The sequence below is a fragment of the Pagrus pagrus genome (assembly GCF_965226575.1).
Source record: "Pagrus pagrus genome assembly, chromosome: 1".
Classification (NCBI taxonomy): domain Eukaryota; kingdom Metazoa; phylum Chordata; class Actinopteri; order Spariformes; family Sparidae; genus Pagrus; species Pagrus pagrus.
The window spans coordinates 7,361,068-7,387,837 of record NC_140185.1 but is presented as its reverse complement, the minus strand read 5'-3'; the positions used below and the strand labels follow the sequence as shown (position 1 = coordinate 7,387,837).

Here is a 26,770-nt window from a genome sequence, read left to right as displayed (position 1 = left end):
TCAATACGAGTTTATGTGTTGTCATTGCAATTCACACGCTGTCATGTTTTGCAATGCACAAATTAGTTAGTGCTGGAGCTCTCTCACCACACGGACTCTGGCTCTGATGGCAGTGGGAGGTTCATAAGCTCTCTTTCTTTCCCCAATTCTCTCCCTGCCTGTCTCTCTAATATTGTGGACAGCCGCAGCAGAATTGTTCACCAAGGTACCATCTATTGTGTTGAGATAATTGCCCATGAGTAGAAGCTCATCAAGAGGAGAAATTGAAATTATTTCCTCGTACTCAGGGACGGCGAACCGTGGAGTAAAAAAGATGATGAATCTCTATATTTCCATGGGGATCAGCATATGACAGAGGTAGACTTGATTAGGTCCAACCGCAACAAAATTACACACAAGACCTCCTATGTGCCTCTTCCTACCACGGCCATGCACTTTGTTTCTGTTTGCGTTTGCCATCTAAGAGTTAAAGGTCGGGTACAGGCATGGATTTGTTTCCTCCAATCAATCACAACCACCGCCTCTTCCCACAAACACACAGCGTATTTCTTACTGCCGCTGGATTCAATTTTCCAAACACAAAATTAAACATCTTGTAAATTGTGTTTATTGTCCCGTGTATTTCCCTCCTGCAATCAAATGCCAGCAGCCATTGCTCATGTGCTAATTGAAGTTGTTTTTTTTCCTGTTATGTAAATTTCTAGAATGCTTAATTGGGGTTTATATTACAGTTAGCATGCATTATCAGTGTCTTATTCTATTCTCAATGTAAACGTAATGTTTGCACTGCAGGCTTGTTCTGTCGTTTGTATTCTGCTGGGCACAGGATGTAGATTCCTTCTGATGATAAAGAAAAACCTCCTCCTCCAGCCACACACATACACATTCATACATAGGGTATGTACTTGCATACGCCTTCACAATTGCAAAATATACTGTAGGTAAGTCACAGATTTCTTAGATGAAAGTAAAACATGTTGGATTAGCATTATACAGCGTGTTTCAATAGTATCAACAGCGCCCACAAAAAGTCTTTAAAGTGGCTTTAATCAGTATTGTTCTGCATTGTAGAAATATTTATACTATAAAAAGGGGTTGATCACAATGACAAACCCACAGTGAATTATTACCAACTTTGCAGTTTCTCTCAGCTCAATGAAGTGGTTCAGCATTTTGTCAGCTCACTTTTTTGGTTCTCCATTCCACAGCTTCACTGTTTTGTCCCTGTTCTCATAAATGTGATTTTTACAAAATTCACATAACATACAATGAATTTATCAGGGATTTATCTGCCCAGCACCAAATGGCACCAAATGGCAGACCAACAAAGTGGACGTACCGCATGACTTGAAACATGACTCAAAATGAATGCTCATGTTGGGCCATAACTACAGGATGTTTAGTAAATTGTTGCTAAAAGCTTCTCCCGTTTGAATTTAAAGCTTACTATGTCAGAATGAACAGATTGATTGCCAGTGCCTCCCAAAACAACATATATCATCGTTGCCAAAACAACATGACTCTTGCAGCGTACCAGTGTCAGGTGTACCGGATCTTTGTTCAGTTAGGTTTAGGCACTAAAACTACTTGGTAAGGTTTAGGAAAACATTGCGGCTTGGTTTAAAATAACTGTTACTTATGTAGCTTCAGTTAAGAATGTGTTGACGGTACGTTCTTGATGTAACTTAACTACATTATTAAGTTAAAATAACTCACTGTTGACTTGGTTTCCACATGGGACACAAAGAGCGGTCTCCTGTGCTAGTTTGACCCATCAATCCTTCCTCAACCTTCTCCCTATGCAGACTTGTTGCTCTAGACTAGATACTGCTGCGCCTGACTTTCTCCTATGCTGGCATAGTAGTTACTACAGCCACTAGACGTTTCTGCCTCACAAGAAATGTAAATAAAGATTGTAATAAGCTGCTTTTACATACCACATAGGTTGTTTCTCTGATGAGAATAGACTGCTAAAAAGTCAAGTTTTCATTCAGATTTGTTATAATGCATTTTACAGTTTATCCAAGATGGTTTATTGATTTTATGAAGGAGAAGCTCTCGACTCTAGAGGAATAAAAACTGTTGGAACCCGTTCTTGTGTCTCTCTCCAAGTTTCCAAAAATTCAACTATTGCAGGTTGTGAGTTGTAACGCAGGCATTTTCCATAGTAGACATTTTGAGATTTCACAGTAGGGTAAGCACAGTTGTAAAAAATTAAAGTAAATGATGGCTGCAACTCATTGAACTGCTCCAGTTTCAGCATCTGGGTAATGTGCATGCTGAATCACTTCCTCACTGTCATGGCTTGAGATGAACAGAGTAATCTTTGATGTCATCGATAATGTCTGTCGTTTTCCTGCAATAACAAATCTAATGTCTGATCCAAACAAACCTTCAAACTTTTAACCATCTTTCATCTGGCTTCTTCGAGTTTGACTGCCTAAGCTTCCACCTTCCTTCCACCTTTGATGTATTGTGCCAGCCCAGACTTATCATGCTGATAGGAACATCAGTATTGCCCTTGGATACAAGACATTAAGTGTAATTTACTGTCTTAAATGGCCTTGATTGCTGTGAATAATTGAATTAGCATGAGATGGAAGAATAATAATCCTCCTCCCACCCCTAAATAAATGCATAATGTTCTCACATATGACCTGTGAGAAAAAGTCGTGTTCAGTTCAAGTTTTTTTTTTATTATTTCATGAGCGAGTGACTTTAAGTTTTCTCTAGAACGGTTGGAACACATATACATTTTTTTTTTGTTAGGGGGGTTCACATTTTCTTAGTACCGATAACAAATCAATCAATAAAGATGATGTTGATAGAAAACATATAGACGACAAATCAATACCATATAGAGTTGAGCAGAATGTTATCTTATAAAATCTTATTAGCTTTGTAATTGGTTTTAGTGCAATCCCGACACAATTACGTATACAATAATGCCATACTGTATTGTGTATTAGTTTTAACTGCTTAAAGTAAAAAAAATCGTGAGACGTGACGTGAGACACAATGAGCTGGGAGACATCTTGTCTTCTCACCTTTTCTTGACAGAAGTTACAAATTAATACTAAAATACAGGATAAAATCACTGCTGGAAAACACACTGAATACAGACTAACGGCATGTAGAATGGTCTGAGGGTGTTGCTTTTAAGTGCCTTGCTCAAGGATACAATAAAAAGTACTTATTGAGGGAGGGATATATGTAAATATATAAATATGTTCATGGCAATTCTGTGTTGTAATGAGAAGAAAACTGAAACTCCAGTGCTTTGTATGTGGCAATAGCAATGAAGTGCCTTTATGTTTGCTGCGGTCTGGATAATACCCAGTGATGCGCCAAATCCTCAGTGGGAAAAGAAAGGAAAACAAAAAAAAACGATATGTCTATAGTAAACATAGTAAACATTACAGGCTGCACTATAACAGCAAGACCATTACCCTAAAAATCACAATCTGCTGGTGTTAACCACAAGTCGAGACAAGACAAAAGTGGCATCCTGCAATGTTTTTATTCCAGTGAACTTGAGTTCAGACAATAACCACCATAACCACATAATTTCAAACGCTCTACTTAGAAATGACATTTCACAGGCAGATTACTGTGTCGTGTATTTAACCGACAACATTAAAGGGAGCCCTTTTGTCTTTTAATGGTGCATTTGAATAAGTATAACATGTTTGGTGGTCAACAAAAGCAACATTTTCTCAAAGCAATTTGTTAAATACATTTGTAGCAGTTTAAAAGTATAAAAATGTAAGCACATCGCATGGACATTGCCATGGTTGAGGTTTTTGTCAGACCCCGGAATGCAGAGACTGGAGAAAAAGATGAGTTCAAAGGCGATTTATTTAAACAAGCAAATTAGATGCTGGGAGCGAGGAGGGCCAGCAGGATGAAGTGGTCTGGTGGCAACAAGGAGGGAGTCCGGGCAGACAGGTGAAGCTGTGAGCTGAGCAGAGAGATGCTGAGGATCTGCACACATGGAAAGGGAAAAACACAGGCATGAGATGGTGTCCAGCCATAGAAAACACTGGAGCAAAAACACGTAGCAAACAAACACTAGAAGACACTGAGATAAATTCACGTTTTAACGTAAGCGCAGTTATAATCACTGAACATGACAGAAATGACAGAACAATCTGGCACAGGAGTGGTGAAGAGACCAGGGTTTCATAGCCGGAGGTGATGAGCTGATGAACTTCAGGCGCGTCTCTCTGCTACAGCAGGAACCAGAAGCCATGCCCACAAACACACACACACACACATGCACTGGAAGGAGCAGATGAGGGAAAAGGAGGGGGAAACAGGTAGGGAGAAAACAACAGTCCGCCATGGCACACACCGTGACAGACATGTTATTTAGGTCCAAATGAAGTGCAATCTGAAAATGCCAAAACTTAATTCCCAACATTTTATATTATGAATGACAAGCATTTATTCTCCTAAAACCATGCATTTACAGTCATTAGTTACCTTTCAATACACAGTAATAACTTGCATTATCAGTGGAGTCTACCCTCCCAGTTTTAGATGTGTGCACTTATAACATTAAGTTTGCCGATTGAACTTTGAACATTTCACATAATTTGTGTGCATGTCCATCTATAATTATGCAATTTTAAAGGATGGGACAGCCAGTCATGTTTTTTTTTTTTTTAAGAAATATAACATTTTTCAGATACACAAGTTTCTTGACTGCATTTTCTACCTCCAGTGATCCTTAAATAATCTACAGGACTAAGACATCCTTGACCAGAACACAAATCTTAAAGGGTGAACCAGTTGGGGTAAATAAACGCCATTTACAAAATTGCATTTAATAACATTTTTATTATAGTCTACTCACTTGTCATATTGCTGTTTTGAAAAGATTGAATCAAATGCATCTGTCTACTGTCTCTGTCCAAACACCTCCCTCTCTTCCTCCTCTCCATCCTCTTCTTAGCGGACAGTATGGCCGGCTAATGACATTTAAGTGCTGCGGCATGCGCTGTCACCCACTGGTGTGGACATCTGTCAGTGTTTCTTTCGAATAACTGTACATACTCAACTATTTTTCATCTGCTAGTGTCATTTGTGTTTTTCAGTTTGTGGACAGTTTGAATAGTTTTGTAGTTATGACAGCTGACTTTTAAATCCAATAAATGATATTAAGTATCATGGAATTGTGATTGTTGATTACTTAGCTATAGTGATTTGTACCCCACACCTAATAATATTAATAATAATAATAATAATAATTTTGCCCTTTCATTAATCTGCAGATAATCTAATAGAGCTGCAACAAACACTACCACACTACCAGTCCTTTCTTAAGAGTCTTGGGGATCAAGTTTTCTTCTCACCGCCGAGTCAGTGTCACAATGGGAATTGTTTTTTAAGTGAGGCTGAAGATCGCTTCCCGGCCTTCTGAATTATGGCATTTGTGGATGACATCTGTGGAATCTGAGCACCTCTTCACCCAAGGGCATATCCCTATGCAAGAGCAAGAGACACAGCTGAGAAATGAGTTGGCACAAACAGTCCTGCTGACTGCTCAGGATTTCACTGGAGCGCTTTGCAGACTGGCGTCACATTACTTCTCATTAATTTTGCTTTTGTAGCTCGCTTAATATGCTATTGACTGCATTAGTGAAGAGATTAATGTGTTGTTAAATTATGTTGGCTCATGGCGCTGTCCTGTGTTTAGATATACTGCCTCGTCAGCTGCTCGCAGGATTATTTTCCATGTACAGAAGCTCATAGTCTAATGCAGGGCACAAGCAGTCAGATCCATAGACTCAGACGGCCGATTTTCTGCCAAGTATAATGTGAAGGGAATTATCGCTAGATAATGATGAAGACACATCATTCTCTCTTTTATTTAAATTTTCAGATACGATGAAATTATGAGTGGAAGAAATAAGCAGTAATAAGCATAAAAAAAAAAAAAATTTTCAGACACAAAATGTATTAATGACTCTTTTTAATTTATGCTGAACAGTCGCAACAATGGCTACAAGAGACAGTAACTGTGACAGGAAAAGTTCACCCAAGAATAAATGTGTCATTATCTACTCACCCCCTTGCCAATGGAAATCGGGTGAACTTCATTCATTAATTTCTCCAGGGTTCCAGCAAAACAGCGCTGCAGTATTCTCCTCCATTCTATTTATTGTTAGTCGGCGAACCTTGTAGAGTGGGTCCTGCATTTGAGCTAGCTCACTAACTCTCCCTTTACATAACTCCAGGTATCAGCATAGTCAAACTAGTGATTTTCAATTTTCATACCCCTTTTTTTATTTTTTTTTTTTAATTAGATGACGACCATGTTGTTGTTAGTGATATATATTGTGCGTGATGTAGTTTACTGAGCGGTTTTACATAGAACTAAATGATACTTTACTATCCTCACAATACACTGCGACTTTCTTTACTTGCACCAAATGTTGTCTCTTGCCATTAACATGCACATTTTTTTTCTGATATAAGGTCCTGTGAGGGAAACCAGAAGCAGAGTAACTTCACCTGTCTATACCTGACTAAGTAAGTATGTAGCAGCTATAGCAGTTGTTTCATTGCCTAACAATTCAATGTTTGATAAGTGAAAAGAGCAATGTGTTATTTCTTCTCTTAAAAGTTGTATGCTCTGCTTGAACCACAAAGTTGAGCTACAAAATTATTTCTGGCCAACCCTTCAAGAGTTTTCCTCACACTAGTCGAGATGCACTGCAGTCAGGCTTGCTGTCATCCAAATGCTCTGTTGTAATCCTCTCGAATTGACAACACCTAAGAGATACTGACGGCATGCACAGCACAAGTAGAACACACTTCACTTGAGCAGATTTAGTCACAACAAGATATCCATGAGAGGTTGCTGCAGTTTAAGAGAAGACAGAACAATCTAGATTGAGTATGTGAGAGGGTTTTTAGGTTGCCTTATTTTGATCAGCCAAGTTAAAACTGCTTTGGTGTCTTTACTGCTGGCTCCCTTGGCCCCACAAAGCACAAACTATTCGTCTGCCAATGCAAATTAAAGGCCCTCTTCATTTCCAGCAATCCCTGTTCTTTTCAGCATTGAGGTGCGCAGGTGTGCATTTTTACGAGCACAAAGACACTATGATTGTGATAGGATTTGATTGGTGTGATGCAATCCTTTGGGACTATTTTTTGAAAGGTACCAAGGCTATTCGCAGTTGAATCAGAGTCATTGGATTCCCAGCGTGATTCAGTCCTTTCTCACATGTATCCTTCTCACTTCTTTTTTATTATCAAGAGCTCTTGGAGCATTTCTTCTTCATACTCTGCCTTTGGTGGCACACAGTCCCCTGCTTGGGCTTCACATGGCAAGAAAGAGAGGTGGCATAAACAAAACTAAGAGCGACACTGTTGCCTTGATTTGAAATGACTGGCGAGACAACAAAAGAGAGGACGGTGCACTGCAGCTGAATAGGTTGAAAGAAGAAAAAACACTGTAGGCACAGTTTTGCCTCCATCTTTAGCCAAAAGCATGTATTGCTTAAATTTTTTTTTTTTTTTCTTTTTGGGCTCAGTTCTTTGTCCATTGCTCAATTATTCAAGAAGCTCAGCTCAGATGATTATTAATTTCTGTCTGGGTGACAGAGTTCTTCAAATACAGTGAAGGATTCATTTTTAGTCATGTTAGTATTGTGATTGCATTGATGGCAATGTCTGTCTTTGGGTCAGTTGATCAACTGCTTTTCCGTTACCTTAACTAATGATTGGATTGGTTCAAGGCCTACATAATAAAGTTGACAAAAGAGGCCTGTGGAATAATTTAATATATTTGTTCAATTTTGATAAAGCATGCACCGTTTTAGAAAAAGTATTATGATCACTTGTCATTAGAGACAAATGTATCACAAAAACAGATTAAAATCAATCCACTGCCTGAGTAAATTTAATAGGACCTACTGTATGGTGCTCTAACAAGCCTGTAGCAGTTGATCCACTGGCTGTAAAACGTACCCATACAGCACACAACCGCAGTCTGACTTGTCACCAGCATGCTTAGAGTTTTAACGTGGGAGTGGAAGTGATCTTGACAATCATCAGATCAAGCATTTATCAGAGGGAGCAAACATCACTTACACATGTAAATTACCTGCAGTAATATAGGATATTTTATCATACAAATGTAACCCATTTTGTTTCCTGTCAGCTAATGCATGTAAACCGTCACGGAAATCCTTGCAAAATGAAAAAAAAAAAATGGTGACATATGTGGAGGTGGCAACCAAATGATTATTTTAAGATACACAGGGGAGCGAGCTGAAACAACTTTCTGACAGTTTCATCATGCATTACCACACAGCAGTTCCTCCCAAAATTGACATCGTTGGCTTTGATCAAAGCCCAAACAGGGCTGTGACATTCTGAAAGAAGTGTTTCAAATGATTTCTGTGACAGAGAGCATAGTTTCGAAACACTGACAGTGCTTCAAAGGACATAATGTCTAAGCAAGTGTGTGTAGGTGCATACATACAGTATGTGAGTGTGGCCCGCGCATGCCCGCTGACAGCGGGTCGCTCACATTGGCATTTGTAATTCTAATGCCATACTCGAGAAAAATACCCTTTACGATGTGTGACACTTATTTTTAGATGTTGTCACTGCATTTTTCCTGTATAATCTGCCCTAACGTGTCGCACGTTAAAATTAAATGGCTTGCAGTGCTGATGTGTATATTTCATCATGCCTGTTGTTCAGTTTTTTCCCTCTGTGATGAATCTGAGCTGTGCCCTTGTTGAGGCATTGTCTGCGGGTAGCACAGTGAGTCTGACTGATTGATGGCAGACAGTGGCTGTCACCCCTGGAGAGTAAGCATTTCTGTGTCGTCTCCCCACTGAAGGTCCTGTTGAGCTTGTTAAGGGAGAAAACACTTTTTGTTTATAGCCACTCTGACGGCGCCGGCTGACAGCTCCTGCTGAAGAGGAGAGAGAGACTCCCTCTGGCACACGCCACCCTCTCTCTCTCTCTCTTTTCCATGTCTCTCTCACCTTCCCGTCTCTCTCTCTCTCTTTATCTCGTCCTGCATCTCTCATCCTCATCTGTATCATTCTGGCGTTGTGAAATGAGCATGATGATTTCAAATGCAAGTATACAGCGCCTGCACAAAAAAGTCAGCAAAATCAGTTTCACCCATCTGGACAGCATTGGTTGAATGAAACGAAATGAGGAGTGTGATTTTCCTTCAACTCCAGCAGACTTGGTTCAATTCCCAAGTCATGGAAATGGCAATTTTTCTTCTGTGAAAGAAATCACACTTTTCAGAGTATTTTTTGTTTTGTTTTGTTCTGTATTTCAACATGACTGAAACCAAAATGCTCCAGTTACCTGACTGTCTTTTTTGCACAGTAAAATCAAAGAGGCATTTTTTAAAAAACATTTTTTATGCATACATTCTTGTGTATTACTAGCTTTTTTTGACAAGCCATTCCTTGTATTATTCCCACCGTCAACAAATTTGATGAAAATTACAAAAAAAAAAACAAACAATGCAATTATATGTGTCTCAATATTTTGACAATTCTTTTAAAATGGGTCATGAATATTTAGTTTATTTTGTATTCATTTTATTTATTTAGTATGCAAGAACAAAATCTTTGGTATTGTCATTTATAGCAAACAATACTGAAACAGGAGTAAATAGTGTAATGGTTGGGAACTGTTTCCAGCATCAGCACAGTGTGTGTGGAACTGAGTCAAAATAAACTAGTGTGTGTGTTCATGGACATGAAGGAACAAGTCACCCAGCACATCAGTGTGGCTCAGTGTGGTTTTTTTTTAATAGTTTTGGACAACAGTGGTGCTCTATGGCACAGAGGATACACAGACAATACACTTGTTAGTAAGATCAAGCCAGTGTTGGTTTTGGTCTTTTTGTGTGATTTTTTGACAAAATGACAAAAACATTGAATATCACCAGTTTTATTCTCTGAAGAATCTATTTTCACTTTATTTTGTCATTTCAGTTTGTTTTTTTGTTTGCTATGGAAATTCTTATGTTTCTTCCCAAATTGCTAACAATTTCACATTAAGCACTTTATGTATGCTGATTCGCATGAAGTGTTAGGACCACTTTACAAAAGTGTTTATCATATTAACAATAATACTACTTAATAATGTTCTTAGTCTATTAGCAAACAAACAAAAAATAGCATGACAAATCCGCCATAATGTCACATGATGTGTGCATGTAATGGACCTGCTTGTGAACTGCATCACTGATTTGTTTGGCCTCACCCTTCCATTAAAACAGCATGGTCTCATTCCCTGTTCAAGTTAGCAATAATAAAATGCGACGTCCGGGGACACTTTAATAATAAAGGCACCAAAACTACTTTGTTAAGTTTAGGAAAATGTTATACTTTAGCTAAGAACAACTACGTTGTTAAAGGAGAAATGTTATGCTCACTTTTAGGTTTATAACTTTATGTTGGGCTACTCATAGAATAGGTTTACATGCTTTAATGGTCAAAACCCACATCAGTTGTCATACTGTCCTGTGCAGCAGCACTGTATTCCCCCCCTGTCTGAAATGCTCTGATTTAGCAGCTCTCTTTAAGGCCCCCGTCCTGAATATCCAGTCAGCTGTAATTGGTCAGCTCACACACGCCTGAGCCAGCACCGCTAACAACAACAGAGCAGCTGTGCTAAATTGATTCTCACTAGCTAAAGTAGCCCCTATATTCGCTAGGCATTAAATCATGCAAATGTGTGATATAGTGACATAGTGTGACAGAACTAAAGGTGAGACTACTGAAGAGGTGTTTCAGGACCATTGTTTTCTGTGGGAGAGAGGAGCCTTGGTGCGACCACCAGGTGTCCAGCCCAGCACACAGACACTGGTCTCTGTGGGTCCTAGCATTAAGGAAATATAAGTTTGGTAGCAAACAGGTCATATGAACATTTACATTTGTCCTTTGCTCTCATCATTATTGCCTATTGGTACTGCTTTTTCATACACCTGTGTACTTTTCCAGCCTAGGCGACCCAAACCCAAACTCATACGCTGTCCTCTAGTGGATCGCATGTCTATTACACACTTTGCTGTGAGGGTCGCTGCACATTATCCAGCTCATGGTAACTAGTATCTACAAGACATACAGTATTCAAACACACAGTGTGGGCCCATTTCTCCATATTACACTGCATGGTCGTCCTTTTTTTCTTAGTATGAGGGAAGTATCTGGATGACTTTGTGTTGGTAAACACAAGCACGTTTTTAGGCGAGCGTCTAAACACAGAGCCTTTTTGCTTTTTTCCAAGTGAACAAACTTGAACACCGGATCCAGAATCACAGTCAGATGAAATTATCCCACAGCAGCTCAGCCACTGGTGAAAAATGGAAATATGTACTGAGGCAATAAGCTCTCTTCTGGGAAAGCTTAAAGGAGGGGAATAAACAACATCTAAAATTAACGAAGGTGAAAGTGCCCAAACACGTACTCTCCTCCATCTTCTGAAGATCCCCCCCTCCTCCTTCCTCCATCTATTTATGTAGTCACCTCGACTGGGATGCACTTCAAGCGAGGCCTCTTTTCACTCCCAGATGGGCTCACCAGAGAGGGCTGCGTGTGTCTTTATCTGTGTGTGTGAGTGTGTGTGTGTTCCTGAAGGGGGGATGTGGGAGTGCAATGGAGGTTGGTGTGATCTGCGGCTATGTGCCATTTGAAGTTGTAAAGCCAAGCGTCTAAACACGGCCCGACACTGAGTCATCTGCTTTTTGATCACGCTGCACCTGATGTGAATTTCATTTGTGCCACTCAAAGAGCAAGAGGGAGCCCGTATGCCTCGACCCTCTCTGTCTCACTGCGCTGCTCCCTCTCTTCCCTTCGCCCCCCCCAGACGCCTCCGTGCGTCCCCTCTTGGGCTCTCAGGATGGGGGGTTTGGTGTCCCAGAGCAGCACAGGATGGGAGGTGGGGGAGGCTGGGGTATGTGGAAGCCCCCTCTGAGCTGTGAGCAGGGGAAGGCTTCAGATTCCTGGTGTTGTACAAACACTGCCATTTGAAATAAAAGAAAGATGAAAGAGATGTTTGATGATCAAGGGGCTCACCTTGCTCTCGACACCAGCACGAGCACAAGCAACAAGCGCAATGGTGATGCTTTCGAGCCTCTGTGGACAGGCAGATGTGGTCAAAGTGGAGCAAGGACTCCCTCGAAGCTATGACCTGTTTAAGGATTGTGATCGTCTCATCTGTAGAGTAATTACACTCACTTGAGTCAAAATGCTCTGCGACATAAGTTTTCTCTTGACACGCTTTCACTGCACTCATCTCACAATATTGTTTGCCATTGTTTACGCCGGCGTAGCATCATGCAATATTTATCCCGGTGGCAGTAGTCTACCCACATACAGCCGTCACTGTCATGCAGCTAGCTGTTGAAAGCTTTTCAGTTCACCAGTTTAACAGCTTTGGGAGTGTTCACACCCTGCCCTTGCTTTGGCGCTCTCAAGGCATCTATCCAAAGACTACCAAAATTCTCAGTGTGTAGGCGGGGCTGCTTTAGAGGGTTGTAAAAGCAAGTTTTGCGAGCAGCAACAGGATATTGCTGGAGAGGTTGTGTAGGTGTCGCATGTCCGCCGCATGCTGACAAGTGGAGAGAATCTCAGAGTGAGCGGCGCAAACGGGGATCTGAGCGCGTTCAGCCGGGATCTTGGACAGAACAGAAGCGAGCGAGAAAATAAAGCATTTCTCCTCCTTCATTCCTTGCTTATCAGATGTCACTACAAAGCACGCATGAGGAAATGTCAGTATGCATGCGTGGTTGTGCGTGGTGTGTGTAGATGTGAGAGGGAAATCAAGAGTGTGCGAGAGAGAGAAAGAGAGAGAACGAGAGAGACAATGAGGGAGCAGGAGCATAGAGGTAGAGCCAGCGTTGTAGCAGACATGATTACGTGCCTTGATCTTTCCTATGGCAAGAACAAGACCTCAATCTCTCACTATCTCCCCTTTAATCAAATCCCTACCTTTTTTGCCTCCCCGCCACAAAACTGTCACAGGCTGAAAATAAGCCCTTTCCTTATCAAAGAGCCATGGGTTCAATTGATTTCCAGGCTAGGAGAATTTTTATTCAGAAACTTTGAAGCAAAAAAAAAGAGATAGAGAAAACACCTGCATCCCCCCCATCAGGCAAATTACTTCTGACTTTTAATTTATTTCGGCAGGAAATGGAAAGCTACATCCTAACCACAGTCAATAGGGGGACTGGGGAGGAGAGGTGTAATCAGGCGGCTCACCAACTCCAAGGCCTCCATCCTGTCACTTTTAATAGCCACTCAGACCACACAATCTGCTTGGCCTGATATGCTCACGCCATGCCCGTTCCCATAGCCGGAGCCCCAGCCATCTCTTCCTCCTCCTCCTCCTCCTCCTCCTCCGTGTCCTTCCTAATAACAACTGAACATTTCCACACTTCCCTGGTGCCTCACATGAAACAAATCACAGCCAAAATGCTTTCTACCTTCCTTCTATCGCCGTGGATGGAGGATTTAAAACAGGGATGGGGAGATTGGCATGTTTCATTTACATTCAGAGTGCCATTCCTGGCTTTGACACAAGGAGAGATTGGATTTAAAGTGGCCAACTTGGCTTCTCATCCAGTTTTGGGTTTGAGTCTGGTTGGCAGTGCAATAGCGAATTAGCATGTAGCTTGTTTTTAGGTGTGCTAACGGCACAGTACTAAGGATTGAAATGTTGGCCTGTCAATAAGACCGCCACACTTGTACAGACTCAAGTATCTTTACGGATACCGGATGCATTACCATTACATTTTGACATTCATGGTCCTAATATGTGGAAGTGATGTTGAATTGTGCACTTTTCTTGTAGCACCACCAGCAAGTCAATGATTTGACTTATCCTGGGAAATGTTTCAAGAAACATGCAATGGATTGGCAGAAGTCAGTCATTCATGGTCACCAGAAGATGAATCATACAGACTTTGGTGATCCCCTGAGTTTTTCTCCATCGATACAATACTTTTCCTCTTGCATTTGTTGGTTTGATGGAGAATATCTTGCCACCATTTCTTAAAAAAAATATTTTTTTGATTGATGACTAGATACTTCAGCCTCGCTTTATGTTTAGTTCTAATTAGCAATGGTTGGTATGCGAAGACATAAAACAAAAATGGCAGACATATTTCCTGCTCAACATCATCATTTTAGTACCATCATTGTGAGGCTGTTAGCAAGCTGCTGGTAGCATTTAGCTCAAAGCATCCCTACATGGAAACACAACCTCTTAATGCCTTTAGTGTAGCTGTAGACTTTTAGTCTTGTTTTCTGTATCAATGTGTTTTGATTATGTATTTTTAAAGATCCCCTCCAGACATGTTTTAACATGTATATAGAACACTCTACTTTGACTCATAATTTGCTTCTGAAATGTTTTTTCCACCAAAAAATGCTATTATCTTTTTGAAATCATTAAAATTGCATCTACTTCTTCTTACTCATTAAAAAATACCAAATCTATAATTATGCAAATATGTGTTGTTTTTTCTAAAAAATGTTCCTGCTTGACACAAAATGCATTATCATTAATACATGTTACTGAGTTGGCTTCTCTCCCCGCAGTCTCTGCGCTCTCTCGTCTCACAGGTTTACATGGATGATGGTTGGCCCTGCTGCTGTGGTCCTGCCATCATCATCATCATCATCATTATTATTATTATTATTATTATTATTATTATTATACTTATAGCACTTTTTCGCCACTGTTGCCAATCGTTGCTCATGGGGGAAATGGTGGGTCTCTGTAAATAATTAATCAAGGAGTATGGTTTAGACCTGCTCAATTTGGTGTGCCACAAGATGACTTTTGTTGGGAACTGGCGTTATACAAATAAAGATTGATTGAGTGATTAAAAATGTCTCCTACTCCCTTCTTAATGTAAGCTGGAGGCTTCAAGTTTCCACACACTTGAATGTTGGACCAGGACAGGTCTCCAGACTATTTGTAATGTCACAAATCACGCTTGCCTCTTAAAATCACAGAGCAGATATACACTTTTAGCAGTGACTGTAAGAAACAGCCCAGTCGCCAGAATAAAATGTTTACATTTATGCAAACTACGGATATGTTCAAATTTGATATTTTTACAATACGTGTTAGCTCACAAATCATGCTCGTCTCTTGAAATCAGATTTTTGATGAGGACAGAGAGAATGTATACCTTAATTGATGAATGTGAAAACAGCTAGTTTAGTTATGTACAGTATATAGAGTAACAAACTCTGTACATACATCATTCTACACAGTGAATCTTGGACATTCAACTGTGGTAACAAACAGAGAAAACACTTTTTGACTGTAGGTGGACTTCAAAATCACATTATGTAAAAGAAAATGCTATATACTGGTTAATAGCTTATCCAACCTTGCTACAAAAACATGCCTTTAACTGAAAAAGAATAAAACACCTCTGATCTGTGACAGGGTACACTCATGACAGAAAATTGGACTGGTGCTGATGCCATTCGGGCCAGCAGGTGAATGAAGATTGGCTTGTCCTGAGTGTCCCTGGCTTACAGATCAAGTTTTATCTACAAGCCGTTTGCCTTTCCAGTGCCTAATGAAGCTCTCTGAGAGGAGATTAAATGGCAGAGAGGGACAAAACAATAACCATTACCAGTCACCTTCATTTTGCTTCATCCGTTAACATACTGGGCATCTGCTGCTATGCAGCGGACATTGCTCACAATGCCTTGCACGCATCGATGCAAAAAGAAAAAGAGGATATGAACATGTGCTTGATTGAAACGATCATAGATATAACACATGAAAGACACTCTGGAGTGAACTTATGCACAGCCTCACATTATTTCCTCAATAAACAATGCTGGGAGAAAGGCTGTGAGTAAGACATGTTGTTAGTGAGGCATACAGATTGTCAATTCAAATGCATTAGTCATGTTGCAAAAAATATATAGGCAGACATATTAGCTGTTTCTATGAGGGATGTTAGGGCATGACACGTTATCAATCATGGTGCCAGGATTGTACAAACAATTGTAGCTTTAGCATTTTAAACGGTTCTGACTTAAAGAACTGAAAGATTCATAAAGAACACTTACATGTGGTCACGTCATTGTATACTTTACTTTCAGAGCAGCACATCTTCTTGCTTTGTCCCTCAGTTCAGCCGAGACTTTAACCTTGTGTGGAGACAGATTTACATCCAACATCCAAGCGTCATCTCGTTTCAATCAATTGGCTCTTTTTACAAAGAGATCTCTGACAGCTTTTAACTGGTTTCCAAATGGAGCACACTGATACTGGATCCAGTTTGCTGGCAAAACTGGCTCTGAAATTTAAGATTGTTAAAATCTCCATTGAAAATGTGTGAACTCATCAGTATCTCAATCGTTTTCTTCCTCCCCTTTCAATACAGCGGGTTAGGATCGATCATCCATTATTCTTGAGTTTCATTATGTGGAGAGAAGAGTATCAACAACAGTAACAACATAATACAAAGTTTACGGTACAGCATGGGCTATAAAAAATGCCACATGAATGCTCTGTTGCTGCTCGTTTTCATTATTTCACTTTGTGTTCTTTATACTGTAGCTGCTACTTTATTATTATGAAACTAACATTTGCTAGATTAATTTGTCTCACTAAGCCCAACTACAATGTATTACAGATAACTCATACCTACAGTCTAGGTTTTCAAAATTACAATATTCTAATTATGTTTCCAAGGAGGTTATATTTCACTTTAGTATGTGACCAGGCCTAGTAAAATGTGTTTGTATGTCCCAAATAAGTTCACATGTCTCAATTATGCAGCTTGAAGAGGGTGATCTAAAAGTGAATGCTACAAGGAAAAGGACACATGGGCCTGTATTCATTTAGATAATATCAACAATAGTCTGTTAGACTATCTATATTATCAATCAATCAATTTTTCAAAACGGATAAGTAAGCCGATCAATGCATATCCTGTTTTTATAATTATAATAGCGTAAGAGTTGTAACTAACTATAGCTATGGGAATCAATCCAGAAAATCTAATAGATAAAAAAAAAAAAATAGATAAATCAGTACATGTATCAAAGAAACAAAAAGCTTTAAAAATAACAATTCTATTTAAAATACCATAATAAATACTGTCAGTTGTTCAGGTTTTCAACCAGTAGATCTAGTATTATCTGAGATGATGTGAGATCTATATGTATGAAGCTGTACCTGACACTTGTATTGAGCCTGCCTTCAGAAGGACCTGGTGTGATCGAAAGGTCGGTCAAAAAAATCATTGGAGCCAAGTGTGTTCATCTTCTCTTCAATATATAATATTACCATGACCAGCACCAAGTCTGTGGAGTGCATCCACACAACAACTTTTGATGTTGACTCCTGTTGAGTCACTAATATTGTGAATTCACTCTGAGATTAAGCAGTTTCTTTATGTAAGCTTACTGTCACACTATCAAAAAAGGTGCAAAGATGTATCAGGTCTCCCGCAGAGCTTCTAAAAATGAAGATGTGTCTAAAGTAACTGTTACAGTTGCATGTGTAACGCTCTGGCTACATTGAACTTGTAACGTATGAAGACCTTTCGTGTTTGGCTGTACCTACAATGTAAACATGGCTTGTATGAGTCACAAGCACACTAAGAAGGTGAGCTTTCATTTTTGGGATTGTGCCGGTGGTTTCTGGACCCAGTAGAGCTGCGAAACTTAAACTTTTTCACAGACTGTGTGTAATATGGTTAATTAATGGGTCTTAGGGTCTTAGGACATTTTTCTTTATTTTACTGTAACAACTACTTTATTTTTCTCTCTGTGTGCCTATTATCCTTTTTTTCTATTAGATGCACAAGGGCTTCATTATTATTATACTGGTGACATTGCAGTTATGTTGCATGCACTGTAACCAACAGGCTATCAAGGTCCTCCAAGGGCATCATCATTACGTGCTGCACAGAAGTTCAGCAAAGTTAAACACTGGATGCTGCACTTTGCCCTGACCAGCGGAAACTCATTTCCACATGGTGTAAGTGCTTTCTAAAAAATAATTGAAAATAATCTAAAACCCCTTAACTGGAGATTGTGTGATCCTCATCTTTAATGCAAAATCTGTAAACCAGCTACTAAAGTTTGTAACTACAGTGACATTGAAATATCTTCATCACACGCACACACATGCACACACACGCACAATTTAATTAAATAACTAAAAATAAAAGCTAGGTTCTTTTCAAAAAGACTTGCACAGACACTGCCACGCTCTGACTGCTTTAATGGGCACAAAGATGAGTGAGGTTTCATGCAAGCTTTGGATAATTGGGGTTCTCCCACTGATGAATAAGCACCACACATATTAACATTGCGCTGATTTATCATTCTCTTCTTTGTGTTATTTTCTGCTAGTTAGTGTTTGATGGATGAAGCTTTTTCATCTGTGTAAACATGATATTTTAAAGGTAAAATGTCTAATAATGACATTTAATGACTCCAAACATTTTATCTTAATTTGAATCCCTTTTTCAAAGCTTTACAATGTTGTCTACAAACATATGTGCCTATATTTTTACTATTTATGTCCGAGCATATTTTCCCTCACTTGAATGCATATGAACCGAATAATATTAATGAGTAATAAACATAAATGACAGGACATTTGTTTTTACTTGCTTTCTCACATGTGAAATGTCCCATCTGCCTGTATCATATTAATTTTTTTTCAGCAGATGAACTTTCCAACACCACGTGTCTATATGTGAATTAATTTCCTGTGAAAATCTTGATCACAAACAGTATTACATAAGAGATTGCAGTATTTCAGATGCATTGTCTTATTTCACATATTTCTCATATCATATCATGTGGATTTACCAGATGTTGTGTTTCCCATGTGATATTAAATGTGAAATCTTATATTACATACGTGATTTTCAGGTATTTCCCATATTTTACATGTTGTAAATTTGACAAATAAAATACCATGTCAAATGTCCAAAACCATGCATATATGTACTGTATGTGTGAAGTATATCAATATATGCTTGTATATTCAATTTATAAGTTAAATTTAGAGGCCCTGAGCTTTAAAACGCAACATCTGAAATGTTTTATTGAAATGTGTTTTGAAATGTGTTTTGTACAATGTGGTTGCGTTTTGGGAAATATTATGTTTTCTGAAATAATGTGTATATGTGTAATATTGTGTTTTGACTCCAAGGGTCATGAGCAAGATGAAGATTGTAAATGTGACAAACCTACATACTGTATGCCTGTTAGAGAAATTATCAAACAATAAATATGTATAATGTATAACTTGGGATGTCTGACACATCACATTATTTTCAAATCGCCATACTGTATCTCACATATTTGGCATATATTATTGCATTAGATTTGACATTTTGCACATATTCCACATGTTAAATGTACAGAAAACTACATGTATCCATGAATCCGTCAACTGTGAACACCGTATGTTTTTTATTAAGGGAGCAAAGTCATTGAGCTTTTTCTTATGATGAGATCTCTTTTCCTTTTATTTAAACTCCCACTGATATATGTGGTTTTCCATTTAGAGAACATCCTGTTTTTCGCCCCCTTACCGTCAGTGAATCTAACCACAAGCAGTTAATTCCCTTATGTACATATTAAACATATTATAGCACTGACACCAACATGGTGCCATGTTTTTTGTACATTAATAAGAACATAGTCTACAGCAGTACACTACAGAGGAGAGATGACAGAGCTGTCTTGTTCTATATAGAACCAAGGTTTTACCCCCTGTTGAGGTGCCCTATCATCTCTCTGTTATCTATTTATTTCTTCTTTCGCTCTCTGTCACTTTCCGACTCTTGTTTTCTCTCTCCCTGTGTGCAGTGGGTGTGATGTTTCTCTTTTTCTCTGTCAGAAGTGGTCTCTGGAGTTCAGAGATGGAGAGTATCAGGGGTTCGCGTCTCATTACTGACAGCGGATGAAAGAAAAAACAACCAGATCAAAACATCTGTTAATTGCGTAAACGGGAGACAAACAATGCTATTTATTAGAGGAAGTAGCAGGTAGCAGTGCCCTCTGTATTTATAACCCCCCCCCCCCCCCCCCCCCCCCCGTTGTCAACAAAATACACGTAAATGCTGCACTTCTTTATTCTCTCTTTTGTTTGCTTGTTTACTCGTCTGTCTGTTTTTTTCCTCCTTGAGAATGTAGCCTGAGTGGATTTCCCAACAGCTTCTCCTAGGGTAAAAGGAATTTGCTCGGGTCCAGATGTATGGAGTTTTTTTTGTTTGTGCGTGTGTGTGTGTAGAACAAAATACTGAAACACTAATATAAATAAGCCTTCTGTTATGATACTGCACTTTTTATTACCGGTTTGTCGCTCACTTCAGACCTTTACACACTTGGGCCATTTTGTTTTTGTGAATAATTTGCACATGGATATACATATTTGAACTGATGTTTTCACAGGAAGAGCAAGTTTCACACTTTGGTGTCAAGGGACGTTGATTTTTTTATAAGTTTCCCCACTATGAATGAATCAACCAATCATGATGTGGAAAACGAATGTCATGTCACAACTCATGACAATGGAAGTCCTGTTTTTTGTCATGAATTTTTTATTACGACAGCAGTATATTATATATAAGACATGCAATGAAATAACTTTGTCGCAACTACGTTTTTACAATTTCTCCCACACTCTCCCTTCTTCCTCATCTGCTCCATCCAACAATAATTGATATTTTAAACACTACTTCACAGACAAATTGGAATCATTTATGAAGAAGGTCCTCAAGGTTACTGATCAGGTTTTTCCACATTGAGATAGTATTTGGTCTTGCGTTGTTGATTCGTACTGAGGATGGTTCCCAGTAAGAAATGTCCAAAAAGTTGTGAAGCCAGTGTGTGAGAGAAATATCGTGGGGCGGTTTCCAGTGTTGTGCTACCATCTTCTTAGCTGCAGTCAAGCCTGCAAGCCAAATCTTCCTAGAGTTTCTACCAATATCCAGGTCAGTGTCATCATTTAGCAAATGTACAAAGGGGTACATTGGTAGTTTGGCTTCAGTCAGTATTTCCAGATTCCGAACAATGTTCCCCCAAAATACCAAAATACCAGACAATGGCAGTCCTGTTGATTGTTTGTAATTACCCTGTATTGTATTACAGAGAACATCAAATTATGAAGACAATGTGACAAAGGTGACTTGGGATGAGTGACCTCGATTGCTGTATGTGGGATTCACCGACAGAGAACTGAATCTGTTATATCCACCTGCTGCTTCAAATCTACTAAACTAAACTGAAAAAACAATCATTTTACCTTGCAGTTAATGGGAATTGGTGGTTTGCTGCTTCCTCGATTGGTCAGTCTGTCAGTCTGTTTGTAACTTTGCCTAACCCTAACCCTAACTCTGCCAGTCTCAATTAAATGTGATGATACTGGATACCCGTGTCGTAAATTCTCTATTTAGAACTTACTATCCCAAATTTGTGTTACTGCCAGTGTCATTGTTTTGTTTTTTTTCCCACATTTTGGTGTTGTTTGTCTAGTCCCTGTTGTGTATAAAGGCCTTTATTCATGGTTAGTTGTTTAATTCATTGCACATAACACCTAGACAGTCTTATTTAGCATTTATCAGCAGTGTACAAATGTAAAACAATTTCATCATTTAGTGGCTTTTCATTTCTACTATTTCCAATGCATGGACCTTATAATGAGATTCTTTTGTCAACTACAGTGTCAGAGGTGAAAATCAACTATGAATCAAATCCAACACAGATGGGAAATTCAGCAGAAATAAACAGAAACAGTTTATTAAAAGTCGTGGTTATATATGTAAACATTATAAAATAGAATAATTTATCAACTGTGTGTTTATGTAATATTTATTGTTTTTATGCTTCCCCATTTTTGGTGTTTGTATTCTGAGCAACACGATTCTCTGAAGTCTTTGAAGCATGAAACAGAACACAACTATTTAAGTATTAATCTAATAAACATAATTTTATTGCTTGGTTAATCATGTCTGCTCCGGCACAAATACTATTTTCTCATCATCCATTATTATCTACTAACATAATTGACATTTTATAGCTGCATGAACTGAATATCCAGCGCTAAGTGGCTGTGAGTTTTACAATGCAACTCATCCACATACCTGAATAGGTCAAGGCAACAAAACTACTTTGTTCGGTTACTTCAGTTACAAAAGTACCAATGTTATGTCCATAACTGCAGTTACATAATGCACACATAACTATGTCAGACAGTTAAAATGGCTCACAATTGACTTTCACTTTCGCATTGGACCTGTACAGTAGTGTCCTGGATAAAAGTCCTGTGCTTGTTTGATCCAAAAATCAGTCTCAACCCCGATGTGGACTTGTCGCTTTTTATACTACATCTCCTTACTTCCTCCTTTGCTGCCGTAATAATAACTAGGAAGAAGTACACCTGAGAATGATGGAATGTCATTAGTTTTGTAGATATTTGTTAAAAAATCCGAGCACTGTACAAATCATTCAACCTGATGATGGCGCTGGATGATATTCATGACGTGGCAATGGAACAACAAAGCAGGAGTTCACCAAAGTCATTCATCGCATGTGCATCATGGTGTGCCAAATGTTATAGCAATCCATCTAATAGATGTCATTTCAGTGTGGACCACTGCGATGGACCAGCCGACCGACTGACATCGCCATCCCTGGAGCGATGCTGCTCGTCTGGCTTAAAATCGAAGATTGGGCAGAAATTCAGAGGCCTGGAACCAGTCTAATTCAAACCCAACATGTCCTGTGAAGTGACGTCTCTGTCTCTTGTTCACTGGATTTAATTGTGTCAGTCCAAAATGATGAAATATTCAGAAAATACCCTGATTTTGAAGGACCGACAACCAAAAGTGACATTTACCACTGATTATATGTCCCACTGACCCTGCCTAAGATAAACAGGTATAGATGCATACAGTAGATGTATTTAGAGCAATCTTTTTTTTCATCATCCATCCAAATGTTTGAGGCAGATTTTCCAAATTATCGTGGATTTAAGTGCACGAGGAGAAATATGTGGAAGTCTGTGCAGATGTCAGCTAACGTTTGCTTTACTGGCATATTTACTTATTTATTTATTATGCACATTTCCTGTTTATTTTTATTTTTACTTATTCCTGTCTAAATAACATCCATCTGTTGATGCTGCACAAGCCTCCATCACATGACGACTACATCTGGTACTAAAACTTGACTCCAGCCCAGCATTATCCCTTTCAGCTGAGAAGAAATTCTCCTTAAATGTCATCCCTGCTCTCATTGTAATATTTTATGCTCTCAGCTTTGCAGGTGTGAATCCTCTCTGCCAGGCAGAACAGGAGGAATATGCTTAGTGGTATTTAAAGCAGAGGTGCTCGTGTCATTTAGAAACCACACAGCTCTGACTTAGCCAGCCCTCAGAGAGCCTCGGTACAGGTGGATCATCTCTGTTCTCTCCTTTCTCCACCGAGGCCCCGGCTGTCTGCTCCATGACTCGCTTTTCGCTGTCAAGCCGAACACAGTAATCCCTGCAGTAAAAGCCTTGCACTAAAGGTTCACGCTTTCTCCTCTCTCTTGAAACCTGCAATACACCCCTGTTGTGTTTCCCAAGTTAATTTTGTGGCTGTGAAAGGGGCTCAGGTGCATTCGGTTTTAATCAATGGCTGTAACCGATGGAAGCAAAAGGCAAAGAAAAACAAAAACAGGCAAATGGAAGAATGTAAGCAAAAAGGATATGTGCTGTACATATTGATTGTTGGCAAAAGAGAGGAACAGATTGGCCCTTTCTTTGGCAATAAAGATAATACTCTAAAAAGGCCCATCTGCCTTATTGAATTCAAACAGCCCCAACACACACACACACGCTCACCAATGCTCCCTATTAAATACACTCACGTCATAGACAGCAGAAACACACACATATGTTGAAGGGCTACTTCCCAGCTGTGTCTCCCCATTCATAAATGTCATTGACACTGTGCTCAGTATGATAAATCTCAAATTTGTCCATCATTTGCATAATAAATGATCAACATGCAGGATCAGAGGTTAACAAACGTGACTTGATTCCTCCAGCGCGAAGAAGACTGAGGAACAGTGAACTATGAGGTAAAATATTTGTTCATTTCAAAAGGCATGTTAAAATGCATGTGACAGCACAGGTTTTTCAATTGATGAGTAGTCTGTAGCATGCATTTGCTGGAGGACAGGAATAAAATGAATGTATTGTGAGAAGTACATGCATCACACACATCAAATACACGCTTTTGGCCAGAGTATTCAGAGCCACTTGTGTCTTTGGAGGTTCTTCAGTGGAAACAAACATCACTGCAAGAACAAAAGGCTTCATATGTGGCCAATGCAGATTTAGTTCCTGATCAATATACATACAGTGTTCTGATTTGACATCAAACTCTGTAATCTGTAAATACTGGTTTGAATTTAATGGTAGACAATGTAGATGTACACATGTATATCAATAATTAAAGAGAGTAAAATAATAATACAAAATATGGTTGCTGCTTGTAAAAGAAGCATTTTTTCCCTGAAAACTGTACAACTACCCTCAGGCTTCAATTTCAAAGTGCAAATGTTTGATACTGGGTTTGAGAGCAATAATAAAATAAGATCAATGTGAAGAAGACTTGATTTAAAGATTTATGTGTAACATTATTTCACTGCAGGCTGACTCGACATTTTATACGTAAGGGAACACACTTTCAAGATGCATCGGAGTTTATTATACAGTATGAGTTCTGTCTAGTTTCAAACAGACCTTTTCTGTTTTTTTTGGGTAACAAGATGGTGAATTCAGAGGCATGGTCTTATTTCCAGATGTAGGATTTATGTAAAGTATTTTAAAAAGGAATAGTTTGAGATTTTGGGAAATTATAAACGTGTGAGTGTTACATGAACCCCAGAGTCAGCAGGCAATTTGCTGCCACAGAAAGGCCTCTCACATTTCAACTGCAATACATTGAACACATTGGGCCCTATCTTATGGCCGGTGCAAAGTGGCGCGCAGTGCAAGTGTCATTGCTAGTTTCAGACCCAGCGCCCACGTTGTGTAAATGGCAAAAGTACTTACGGCAGCCGCATGCCCCTGGGCATGTTGGTCTCAAAATGAGGTGTGGTCAGGTGCACTGATGGTGGATTGCTATCTTGACGCAGCTGAAAACGGCGGGGCCATAGACCAACAAAAAGCTGGTCTAGAGTCAAAGGCGCAGTCTGTTTCCTGCTTTTTAAAGAGCAGTATTATTTTAAACCCATCAATGTCACTGTAACAAATATCGTGGCGCATTTAAGCAGGAAAAGTAAAAGCTGTAGAATTTGGACTGTGTGTGAGCTTTTGATGTGTAACACAGAACATTAACTAAATACTAACTGATCCTGTCGGCAAGTCAGGTGCTTTAATCAAAGAAGTTTATCAGCTGTTCCTTGTGCGCAAATGCACAGTGATAATATTGTTTCTGCTGCTGGAGGATCGCTGCAGGTATTGTCATTAATATTTTCCTCATTAAGGACATATTTCACCCCTCTCATCCCATCCGTTATTGATCAACACAATACTTTTTATGACCTGATCCACAAACTGAGTTTCGCGCAGACATGAGGGATGCACAGCAGAGTAAATACAGTATAGTATTTTTTTATATGCAGTCAAACAGAGTTGTTGTTGGGACAGATTGTGAAACCTGGCTCTTAAAGGGAATGGGAGACGACACTCGGATTGGTTTGAGTTCCGCCCAAAACACACCCATGACTAATTCAGAGTCTAAATACCACCTCTGCACCATGCGCCTCACTTTGCACCCAGATTATCTGCCATGTTTAACTGGCTGTATGGACTTGGACACGCCCTAAACGTACTAGCGCCTTGCGCTGAAACTGCTGTATGCTGATGTTAAGCGGGTTAGAAGCACCATTTTTGTAGTCGGTCAGTTCAGCAGGTATGAGATTAAAATGTCAGCTGTACATCGGCACTGGATGAAAAGTCAGGGTCAGTGGGATCATCCTCTGGGGACCATGAATGTCTGTAGAAAACTGTATGGCAATCCATTCAATAGTTGTTGATATATTTCAATGCTGACTAGTGTGGACCAACTGCTATACACAGGCAGGTAGAACAAAAAAGAGTTCTAAAGTTCTAGTGTTTTAAATGGAGGTTACGTGATGTAGCTTGGCAAAGTAACTCCCTGCAGCAGAGAGAAAGTGAACTTGCGAAACTCCCAGAATGTCAGATTTTTCCTTTAAGCACCAAAAAAATGAATTCCAATATGAGAAACAGTGTGATGCTTTACATTCATCCACTGATATCATCCTGATGTGTTGGACCTCTGGCAACCCTGGGCTCCTATTGGTGACCAAAATGTAGAAAGCACTTTGATAATCACTTCACTTTATCGATTCAACAACATAATGTTGAATCAGCAAGAAAGATCCGTAAATTGTGATCTAGTCACTTTACAGCTGAGTGAAAGAGCCATTGTGTAGCCTTTATCTGCCATCCAGTCTCAGACAGTGTACAAGTGCCTTTTGAGCATCACACTTGCTTCACAGCATAACAATTAAAAATGTCTTTACCTGTACTGTTAAGGGGATGAAAGATCATTTGAGATTTCAAACATACAGTTCAAATGGTGAATTGAGAGATTAGCCAAACAGAGTGACCTTGGTGGGAGCCATTTCCCGACTGTGTGAATCTGTTTCCTTCCCCTTGAACCATTACATCTCATCTTTGCTGCTCGTTTCAA

General features: G+C 39.3%; 1 long non-coding RNA gene across 1 annotated transcript in view; it reads left to right on the top strand.

Moving 5' to 3' along the window:
- The window catches only part of LOC311272844, a 141,810-nt gene extending 127,130 nt beyond the window's left edge, over window positions 1-14,680 (top strand). Inside the window, exons 2-3 of the long non-coding RNA XR_014624606.1 lie at window positions 6,484-6,537; window positions 14,598-14,680. This is a non-coding gene — a long non-coding RNA (uncharacterized lncRNA). The remainder of the gene's footprint in view (window positions 1-6,483; window positions 6,538-14,597) is intronic.
- The last annotated feature ends 12,090 nt before the right edge of the window (window positions 14,681-26,770 follow it).